The sequence below is a fragment of the Sprattus sprattus genome, assembly GCF_963457725.1.
Source record: "Sprattus sprattus genome assembly, chromosome: 1".
Lineage (NCBI taxonomy): Eukaryota > Metazoa > Chordata > Actinopteri > Clupeiformes > Clupeidae > Sprattus > Sprattus sprattus.
In genome coordinates this window covers 54,686,611-54,698,315 of record NC_137920.1, presented here as the reverse complement: position 1 = coordinate 54,698,315, position 11,705 = coordinate 54,686,611, and positions in this window count along the sequence as shown.

Genomic DNA, 11,705 nt, shown 5'->3' with positions numbered 1-11,705 from the left:
ATACATACTATGTCCCGCGACCAATTGCTGGCTGTGTACAACCCCTGTTGCTTCCTTTCCCCTTCTGCCACACAACCCTCCCCCTTCCCACCTTCCTATCTCCACCCGGCCGACCTCAAGCAGATGGGTCCCCCCTTATGTGCCGTGGTTCTGCTTAAGGTTTCTTCCTGCCTAACAGGGAGTTTTTTCTTGCCCCTGTTGCCATTGTGCATGCACTAAGGGGGTCTAGGCTCTGGGCTCTGTTAAGCGCCTAGAGGCAATTGTATTGTTATGGCGCTATACAAATAAAATTGAATTGAATTTAATTGAATTAAAGGACCCGATGAAGCGTGACTTGAATTTCTTGGACTCCACACACAGAGGGATACCCCGTGTGGACCACCACACCTTCTGGTCCACACGGTATGACGGGGTCGCTCTCCTCTTGCGGTTGGCCTGACGCTGGGAGCATAAGGAGGCACGCTTCAGGGCTGTACGAGCTCGCTTCCAGGTTCCTCTGCATCTAGCAATGGCAGCCTCAGCAGAGGGGACGTTAACCTTGGGTTGCTCGGAGGGAAAGAATGGTGGCAAAAATCCAAACTGCACCTCGTATGGGCACATACCTGTAGAGGTGTTGGCCAGCTGGTTATGTGCAATCTCTGCCCAGACGAGCATGCGACCCCAGGTCTTGGGGTTTTTGGAGACCACACAGCGCAGGTACTTCTCCAGCTCCTGGTTAACCCTCTCAGTCTGCCCATTAGACTGGGGGTGGAACCCTGAATACAGACTGACAGAGGTCTTAAATAGGGACCAGAAAGCTTTCCAGTACCTTGAACAGAACTGTGGACCCCGATCAGACACTACGTCGGCCGGAACTCCATGGTACCGAACCACCTCCTTCAGGACGACCTCGGCGGCCTCTTTGGCTGTGGGTAACTTGGGAAGAGGGATAAAGTGAGCAGCCTTAGAAAAACGGTCTACTATGACCAATATCACAGTGTTACCTTCGGACAGTGGCAGCCCTGAAACAAAGCCCATTGAGATGTGGGACCACGGACGACTGGGAATGGGTAGGGAGCGAAGCAGCCCTGTGGGAGCCTGGTGAGAAGATTATTGTGTGGCACACACAGCACACGCTTGGACATAGGCGAACACCTCCTTACTCATGTTGGGCCACCAAAACCGACGACGGATGAATTCCAACGTCCGACGTGTTCCTGGGTGCCCAACTAGGTGATCATCATGGCCCCACTTAAGCACATCAGCCCGTGATGTTGTTGGGACAAACAGGCAACCGGACGGACCACCTCCTGGATCTGGTTCCACCTGCTGAGCCTGAAGAATGATTTCTTCCCAGGCCAGTCGTACTTGCCCAATCACTCGGTACGGTGAAAAAATGTTCTGTTTCACAACGGGACTATGCTAGTCACAACTAATGGGATATCCTTCCACGTGCGGCAGGATGATTCGAGGCAGAATTTCAGAGTATATCCATGCAACGGGTGTGGTATGTCTTCCCCAGGTATAAAACACCAACAGTACCACATCTCCACCTCTTTTTTTCCCTCGGCTAGGTGAGGTAAGTAGGCAACGTAGAGCTTGCTCCTCCCAAGAGTACTCTGTGTTGTTTAGTTTTCAGACTTACTACAGTTCACCGTGTGACGAAGGTGAAACAATTTAACATACTGTTTCACTGCGCAGAGCTTGTCTTGTTAGTGCTTCATTACTTCCACCTAGCTACGTTGCTTGTGCTAATACATTACTTACCACCCAGCTACGTAGCTTCACTGGTCGCTGTAGGTTTTGTGTGTGCCTCCTCAACCGCGACTCTGTGGTCACGTTAACATTCCGTTAGGCAAGCTCTGCGTCAATATTCCATTAGCTCGTGTTGCTGCTGTATAACTTCTCAGCTGCGAGTGGAGTCTTCTATTCTGAACATACTGTGCTGGGTTTTACGCTACTGCAGGTTAGCTAACCCACAGCAGGCTGGACAATGAAGGTTGTTGCATCTTTTGTCTAGATTATTTTGTCAGCTGTGACCCACGCGCGGCTTGAAGCATTCAGTAAGACTGGTTATCCTGTTAAGGCCCAGTAAAATACATTGTGTATCTGCCTTATTTTGCATATTATAATATTATATTCTTATTATTAATATTGTAAAAACATAGGTAAGTATTGTTATTGTTGTAAATACTAGGTAAGTATTGGGCTAGTTTTAGGCTTAATGTGCAACTATGCCTTATTTTTGTGATCAATGTCCAGTGGGATTGGCCTCAGCTGATGCCCATTCCACCTGTATGTGGTGCCTTGGCCTTGAGCATGCTGTTCAGGCCGTGGAGTCCCCTTATGAGTAGGGATGGGTATCGTTTGGGTTTTTTCCAATACCGTTGCTTAACCAATACTTTTAAAACGATACCGGTCCCTAAACGGTGCCTGAACCGATACTTTAAAAAAAAGAAGCACGAAAAGAGGATTGACGACATTAAAGAAAGGCTTTTTTTATTGCCAAGGCTAATTTTCTTCAAATTGAACAATATATTAACTGTTTAAAGTATTCTATGCATATAAATACATACAAAACACTTGGCTTCAAACTACAGCTTCAAACTTTTAAACTTCAAACTATGAATATTATATTAACTGTTAACAACAGTTTATTGTATGCTTAAATAAATATAAATAAATACAAAACACGCGCACACACTTTTTTACAGACTGGAGCTTCAGCCTTTGGAGTCAGACATGTCTTATTTAGTTTGCATTTATTTAATGAAATTTCACAATTTTCTGATTTGTTTATACCTATCTTTTCTATCTAGTTTAGGTAATGTTGTTTCTTGAACACACCGAGCGCGTGAAAGTGTACTGCCCCTTTTAGAGACTACCTACCGTTTTAGGTTTGCTGTCATCACCCCCGTTTAGTTATTACTTTTTAGTCTTGAGATCTGCCGTCGACTCTTGCCTTCTCTCCCCTCTTTACACGCAATTGTTTTGTTGCATTTGCTGCACGTCGCGGTGTTTGAATCTTTTTGTGCGAAATAGAGCCACACTTTTGACCGTTTACCTTTCGCTCTTTCTCTGTAAAAAGTTCTATACAGCCGGTACCTACTCGGACCGAAATGTCACGCAGATTTCGGTGCTTCCTTTCAGTGCCTGAGCTGATAGAAATGAATAACAGCAACAAATCATGCAGCTAAATGAACAAAACTTACGTAAAATGTTATCATTTAGACAGGAATTATTTTAGGCTGCAACATGAAACACGGAGGCTGGTTTCAAAACAGTAGAAAACTAGCGATAGCTAACTAGCAGCTATCGCTAGTTTTTACTGTTTTGAAACCAGCCTCCGTGATTTGTTGCTGTTATTCATTTCTATCGGCTCAGGCACCGAAAGGAAGCAGCGAAATCTGTGTGACATTTCAGGTCGTGTAGGTACCGGTAGTATAGAACCGGTGCCATACTGGTACCGGTTCTCGGTACCCAACCCTCCTTATGAGTGCATGTACTGTGCTACTCTGGGACCGCGCCTCTGTGATGCTCGCTTGGCCAAGATGCGCAAGGTTGCCATTAAAGGTCGCGCAAGCTCAAGTGCCCCCAAGCACACTTTAACTCTCCCTCCACAGGAGGCAAGCACCCTGGCTAAGAAGCCAAAAAGGGATGGCAATCAAACTTTGGATCAGCTGGAGGCCCAGGTTGCTTCACTGACCCAACAAGTAGAATCTCTTCCAGGTGAGGACGTCAGCCATGGAAGTGATGCGATTTCCATTTATGCTGATGATGATTTTGATGAGGTCAGTTTCTGAATCAAATAACTGTGGTTCAGATGGAGCCTCTGAGAAAGTGAGTGAGGGCTCCACTCCAACTGATATGCAAGAACTCTTATCTAGAGTTTTAAAAGCTCTGGATATACATACGGAGGAGGCAGGTTTACCAGGCAGGATTAACGTGCCCCAATGTCCTCAGTTCTGTGCAGCTTTGAGTCAGACCTGGACTAAAGTGAATTAATGCTTTCGTCTTTCAAGCCGATGTAGCTCCTGGACTTACATGTCATCCCCAGAGTCACTGGGGCTCGGCCAGTTCCCACCCATGGACCCTATAGTTGCAACTATGGTCCTCCTAGACAAGGAGATCATTGGAAAAGTATTGATTTCATCCCGCAAACAGCTCTGGCTCTCACAAACTAAAATGCCCTCGCCAGCTCAGAAACCCTTCCTGGACCTTCCTGTGACTGGTGGCCACATTTTTGGCCCGGGAGTTAATGCTATTTTGGAGCAAACCACAAAATTGCGCAAAGATCGGGAGACCCTACAGACATTCATGGGCCCTCCAGCGATGCAGGTCTCTACCCAAAGTCATTGGAAACCAAGGTTCCAGCCCCCCCCTACTGCAGCAGGACGTATGGGGTTTACACAGAAGCAACCTCGCCCTTTTCTGCCACGCCAGCAGGCTCCGCAAGCCCCTAGACAGCAGTGGCGCCAGCAGCAGGGCGACGTTGTCCAGCAGAGACAAGGGAACTGGCGTAAGGGTTCCAAGAAGCCTTGGGCCCCAGCAGCCACTCAGTCTTCCTGACTGGAGGGGCGCTGGCACGGGACGCTACTCCCTAGCGCAGCGAGGAAAGTGGGAGGAGCTTGTGGAGTCCCCCTGGGTACTGCAAACTGTACTGCAGGGTCAGGGGCGGCGCCAGGGGGGGGCTAGGGGGTGCTACAGCTCCCCCTGGATTAGCCATAGCACCCCCAAGAAAATAATGGTTTATTTATAATTAGTATTTCATTTCATTCTGCGTTCTTAATTTAATTTATTGTGTTATAATCATATTGCATTCACAAAAGAAAATAATAACAGATTGAAATGAACAGATAGTTCACGTAGCACGACAGGTCGCATGCGTGAACGTTGACGTTCACTGACGATAGAAGGAGAAGGAGAACTAGTCCACTGTCAAAGTCAGTCAAGCGGTAGTATCAACAAATTCACAATAATGGAACCGTTTTTGATACCCAAAATTTCTCGAGTAGAAGAATCATGTGACGTTGAAGAACAAGAAGGAATACAACTGGTATCTGCATTTTATTAGAAGAAGAGGGACGTCGTGATTAAAGAGATGAACCCTACGCCTCTACTGAGGGTGCTAGCCATGCCACTCCTGGTCTGCTGGCTTGCCCGGATTTTGGTTTTGCTTATGGCTTTTCCAGCATAGTTTTGTTAGCATTTGTGCCTGTTCTTTGAGAAGTAAAGTTTTATTGTACAATGATACAGTGATCTAGCTCTGATTATTGTGGTTTTGAGTGCCTACTGTTTTGTTTCATTCACTTTTAAAAGGGGCTTGTATCTTTACACCGTTTAAGATTTAAGGTGGAACGGTCTTGTTTGATGTGTAACATTAATGAATGTGGTCCTTTTTCATTGTGACCTGAAATAAATATACTTTTTGAAAGCATTTCTGACTCTTTGACTGTTAGCACTGATATTTGAATAGAATTGTCTCAATTTGTACGGACAAGTTTATAGGCCATCTAGAAATCTTTAGTTTTGAATGTATTGAACTATTTATGTTTAGTTTAATTTGTCAGACATGGTAGTGGTGGCTTGGTGGTCACCTAGCGCCAACTTTAACCCCCACTGAAGTAAGCGAAGTATTTGGGATTGCGGAATCTATAACATGCTGCATGCATTTTGTCAGTGACAGTCGCAGATGAACGCGGCTATGTGGTTGTCCGTCGGAAGTAGCCGAATGATAATAATAATAATAATAATAATAATAGATCGATTTGTATGGTGCTTTTCATGGACCACAAAGACGCTTCAGAAAGCAACCATGTAAAGAGACAGAGATGTGCAAAAATACATCAAAATGTATTTTGATACAAAATACCCCTCAAATAAATGTATCAAAATAAAATACAAAATACTGTTGCCAGAAAATGTAACAAAATACAATACATGTATTTTGTATTTTTAAAATACAGGAAATACTTTTTCTGAATTTTCAGTTCTCACAATTTGGTAGAGCAGAACATTCAGGTTTGGGCTATTCAGTGGCGTAACGAAGTAACCACGGGGCCAAGTGCAGGCTATTATGACGGGCCCATGTCAGTGGTTCCGTATCCTTTTTTTCATGTTTGTAACCGCCGCCACAGGGCTCTCATTGCAATCTCTATGGCTTCCGGGAGGGCTATCCCCACCGTGCTTTCATCATACGTAATTGCAAGGTAAGGACTAGGACGCGATCTGGCACTCCTCGCCTGGGCGAGACGCTCCACTTTGTGAATGAGGCGCGCCTCACCTAGGACGCGATCTGGCACTCCGCACCGATGAGACTCTTTTATCTTAACCTACTATAAACGTTGTTGAGACTCTTACTAAAGATCTAACTCATTCTCACAGAGACAAAACAATACACGTAGCCTACTATAAACTTTGTTGAGATTTTTGTTAAGTTGAAAGTCGGTAACAAAACAGAGACAAATAGCTACACGTCAAGCAATGTCATTTATTTCCTAAAATACATTTTACTAATCCAACTTACATTACCACTGCACACTCACAACCTTACAGATAACGTATAGAAGTTGTACTAGCATTTGTATTAAAAGCTTATACTTTAATCTACCAAAGTACTCACCGTTTAACAATACAACTTCCACAAGTTACAGATTATCTTTGACAACATTGGCGTCCACATGTGATTGACAACACTGGCGCACATATGTGACATCACACAGATAAATGACCGTGTAGCTATTTGTTTTGTCTCTGTGAGAATGAGTAAGATCTTTAGTGCGAGTCTCAACAACGTTTATAGTAGGCTAAGATCTGTAATAAGAGTCTTAAGATGCTTATTTTCATATAGCAGTCCACATGGAACACAGGAAGTTCCTACGCTTTGCTTTCGACGGGAAGGCTTACGAGTACCTGGTCCTCACCTTTGGCCTATCGTTAGCCTCCCGGACATTCACAAAGTGTATGGACGCGGTCTTGGCCCCTCTGACGACACAACGGTTGATCATTCTGAACTACATCGATGACTGGTTGCTGTGCTCCCCATCTCAGGAGCAAGCAGCAGTGGATACTTCAAACGTTTTGAGACACATATCCAAACTGGGACTCCGTTTGAACCACTCAAAATTACGTCTCATTCCCACTCAGGTGCCGACCTTTGTGGGCATGCACATCAACTCGGTGCTGATGAGGGCCCGCCTCACTCAGGATCGTGTTCAAGCCATCATCGTTCACCTCAAACTGTTTGTACAGGGTCATAAGGTGACTCTTCTGCAGTGCCAGAGGCTGTCAGGGCTCCTGGCTGCTGCTCCTCACCTGATATCATTAGGTCTTCTGCACCTTCGCCCCTTAAAGAGGTGGCTGAAAGCCCAGAATCTTCACCCTGTACTCCACATGCATCGTCGCATACCTGTGTGCAAGGTGTGCATATGGGCACTGAGGAGGTGGCAATCCTCAGTGTTCTTGCTTCAGGGAGTTTGCTTAGGGAGAGTCCATCAAAGGGAACTGATTCAAACAGATGCCTCTCTGGTAGGTTGGGGGGGAGTGATGAGGGGGAGGTCAGCCAGTGGGACATGGAGCTCCAGCTGGGCAGGACTTCATATCAATGTTCTCCAGTCAAGAGCTGTACAGCTAGCCCTACAGCACTTCCTTCCACTGTTACAGGGCAGGCACGTTCTGGTCCAGACGGACAACACCTCTGTGGTATCTTACATAAACCACCAGGGGGGCTTGGGTTCGTATCGTCTTCGCTCACTAGCACACAACCTGCTTATGTGGGCACATCAGAATGTTACCTCTCTGAGGGCTATACACATTCCAGGTGTCCTCAACACTGCAGCGGATATGATGTCCAGGAATATGGAGTTAGATTTGTCTAAAAAATAACTGCAAATGCACAGAGGGTGATTTACAAATATGCCTTGAGTTGCACACGTGTTTTGCAATCCACAAATACAAATTTCCGATTTCAAACTTGTGTATTGGTTTTTACAAATATATGTGTATTTGTAAATATATCATTTTACATTTGTAAAACAAAAAGCCATTTGTGAAACTGAAAATTCAGTTTGTGAAAAAAAAGCCATTTGTGAAACTGAAAATTCTGTTTGTGAATCGTGACTCAGCATTTGTGGATCAACAATCACACGTTCGTATTTTTGAGAGATTCGTTCCGCAAATCCACACACATCCACAAACTCGTAAGCTCGTGATTCACAAGCACCATCCAGCAGATGGTGCTGTTGTTCACTGATGTATCTTTACCTCACCTTTTAGGCCATAAGGTGAACCCTGTTTTCGTTTCAACCCGCTCCACTGTCTGGCATCTACACAATCTTTAGCTCATAAAAAAGAACAAGTCGTGCTAACATACCAAAAAAAAGTTCATCGCTGAATTTTTAGTCAATACTACGATCTGCTTTATTTTATTCAGAACTAGTTTCTTCAGAGCGTAATAGGATCTTGGTCGCGAATGGTGGCACGGTTCGACAAGTGATCATTCTAATCTACACCAATGAGGTAGCTGCTTTTTGTCAACAGAATGGAAAGGTGGCGGCGCCCGTGGTTAGATTCAACATTACCGATAGAGTAGCCTGACGATGTCATACTCATAATTCTAGTCAGAATATGAGTCTGATCCTGACCCATTGGGCTGTGATTATGGGGCGTGTTTCAACGAACCAGGAAAGAAAATGCCTCTTCGCTGAATTGGACACCTAGAAACAATCAGAGCAACGTAGTATTACCATCTGATAGATTAAACTTTTACCTGATCCCGTAGGAAGGACGGCAAATACATCTTTTCAATCGACAAATGCCTTGATCGCGTTTCTCTGTTCCTCTTTCAAAATGAATGCGCTGTCAATATCTGTTGAGATATGCCTGCTCACGTTACTTAATTAGCAGCAAGGCTAACCGAGTCAATGTAGACATTACTAACCGAGTCAATGTAGACATTAAAAAGTCGTGTAGATAGCTTAATTCACATAAAATATTCCCCACTAAGCTCCCAAGAAGCAGCCATCTTGGTCGGAGTTCGAATCTACCGGTTAATTCAACTCAAGCGTTGGTTGATCATCTGTCCATCATCGTATAAAGCCCGCCCTTACAATTTAATTGGTGGTCAGATTGCTTTTTCGACTTTTTCGAAGACTTGAATCTCTCCTAACTAGCTCAAAGCCAGACTGACCCTGCGTTCCGATTCTAAGAGAGCTCTCTTGACTCCTCGATGTCCAGTCAGAGGTGTCTGACGAGAGATCAAGGTATGCCAAAAGACCGTTAATTTTCAACATTCGGGACACTCTATTCAGACAGGATGTGGCATCATCACGCTGTGTGTACATATATGCTCGCACTAGCGCGCTCTGTCAGACGGCAGTATGTGGTGTCATCACGCTGTGTGTTAGCTAACACGTTGTTAGCAAGCGAGCAATCATCATCTGCGGCATAATTGCCCTCCATTTCTAAATTATTTGTCTTGGATGGATGGATGGAGCTGGAATCTTTTGGAGATGGTCTTATAGCTTTCCCAAGACTGATGGGCTGTCAGTAGGCCTACCTTCTTCCTGATGTTCTCGGATATCTCGTTTCCTCTCGGCATGGTGGATCTGTGTGGGTACACCTTGGCACTACAGTAGTTTGGTTGGTTTCCTCTCTCTTTTAATCTGTGTTGCCCAACCCTTTTCCTAAGGATGTCTCAGATGATTGGTTTGCTTAATTGACTAATTAAGCACCCAAATATGTTTCACCGGATCTGTTATCTGCTTGACTTTACCAATGCAGCTGGGGGTTCACTTACTTTTGAAAATACACTAATTCCATGTTTCATGTAGTTTTTTGGCTACTCAAACAATTCCCTCTAAACAAGTACATGCAAATGATAAACATAAACCTGACATTTCATCTATGGAAAATTGGTGATGAAAAAAATGAAAAATCATGGTAAAACACAGAAAACTCTTAAGTGCTCAAGGGGTTCACATACTTTCAAGTGGCACTGTAGTGTCCTTGCATTCTCTTGTGTTGTTTGGCACTTAGTTGTCCCTTTTTCAGTCTCGCTGTCTGTCTGGCTCAACTCCCTTGACTGTATGGTTTCCTGATGGATAAGGTAGCATGTCCACGAGTGTATCTGTAGACAGTCTCTGCAAAGTCAGCCTCTACTTCAACATATCCTTTCTGCAACACAACAAAACATTGACAATTAAGAGTCACAGGAGTATCATGAAAAGCAGAGTGGTGGAGGTGGTACAAGATATTACAGGCTAGAACCTATCTGCCATACAGCACATTTAACAGCAAAGATGCCCAAGAAAGGCACACAAGATTACACACCACACACACACACACACATCAGCTGTTCTCTTGGTTGCCAACTGGTACATGTCTGTGCAACCAGCAGACTTAAAAACAGTTTCTTTGTTATAATGAATGACAGGAAGCCCTCCCAAATGACATCTGTACTCTTGAAAACTTTTATCTTGGCTTATATATAATATTGTATCTGGCAAGGTAACTCATTAGCTAACATTAACTTACAAAAATGACATCTACCACCTTGCTATCAGTATTTCAATGTTAGATAAAAGGCCAACTTTAATGGTACATGAGTCTTATCCTCCAAAACAAACCACTACTCATGTACCATGGCTCACTGACAACTGAATAAAAAAACGTTAATGAACAAACATTACATTACTTCTCTGCTAAATGACTCAACTAAGGGAACGCTATGTTAGCTAGGATATCTAGCAAGCTAGGAAAGTTAAAGCATTCCCACCAAATGATCAAAGCATATCAACCAAATACCATCTAACGTGAGCTAACAGGTTTCCGCTACGTTCATGAAATATTAACAGTAAGTACGAATGTCTCACAAATACGAACGTGTGATTGTTGATCCACAAATGCTGAGACACGATTCACAAACAGAATTTTCAGTTTCACAAATGGCTTTTTGTTTTACAAATGTAAAATGATAAATTTACAAATACACATATATTTGTAAAAACCAATACACAAGTTACAAATCGGAAATTTGTATTTGTGGATTGCAAAACACGTGTGCAACTCAAGGCATATTTGTAGATCACCCTCTGTGCATTTGCAGTTATTTTTGAGACAAATCTAACTCCATACAGGAATGGCCCCCCGGAAGGGGAGTGGAGACTCAACAAATGCGTAATACGTCGCTTGTGGGAAATGTATGGGGAGGCACAGGTAGACCTGTTCGCCTCTGCAGACAACGCACAGTGCCCACTGGTTTTCGATGTCCTATCCTCCCGGCCCACTTGGGCAGGATGCCCTAGCCCACGAGTGGCCGAGGATGAAACTTTATGTGTTTCCCCCCTTCCCACTGATTCCAGCGACCCTGGACAGGGTGAAGGAGGCACGTCTTCAGCTCCTTCTCATTGCCCCGAAGTGGCCAAGACGCCCCTGGTTCGGAGTGCTGTTGTCATTGGTAGTGGGAGCGCCATGGGAACTGCCTCACAGGCCAGATTTGCTCTCACAGGTACAGGGGAAGCTGTGGCACCCCAAGCCCCAGCGGCTCAGTCTGTGGGCCTGGCCGCTGAGCGGCGGAAGTGTTTTGGCCCAGAGTTGGAAGAGACTGTTTTGGATGTCCTGAAAAGCGCACGCCACCCTCAACCACTGCAGCATATGACAAAGTGGAAATTATACAGCCAATGGTGTGTAGAGCAGAGGCTCTGACCAGAGTCATGTGGCGTAAACTC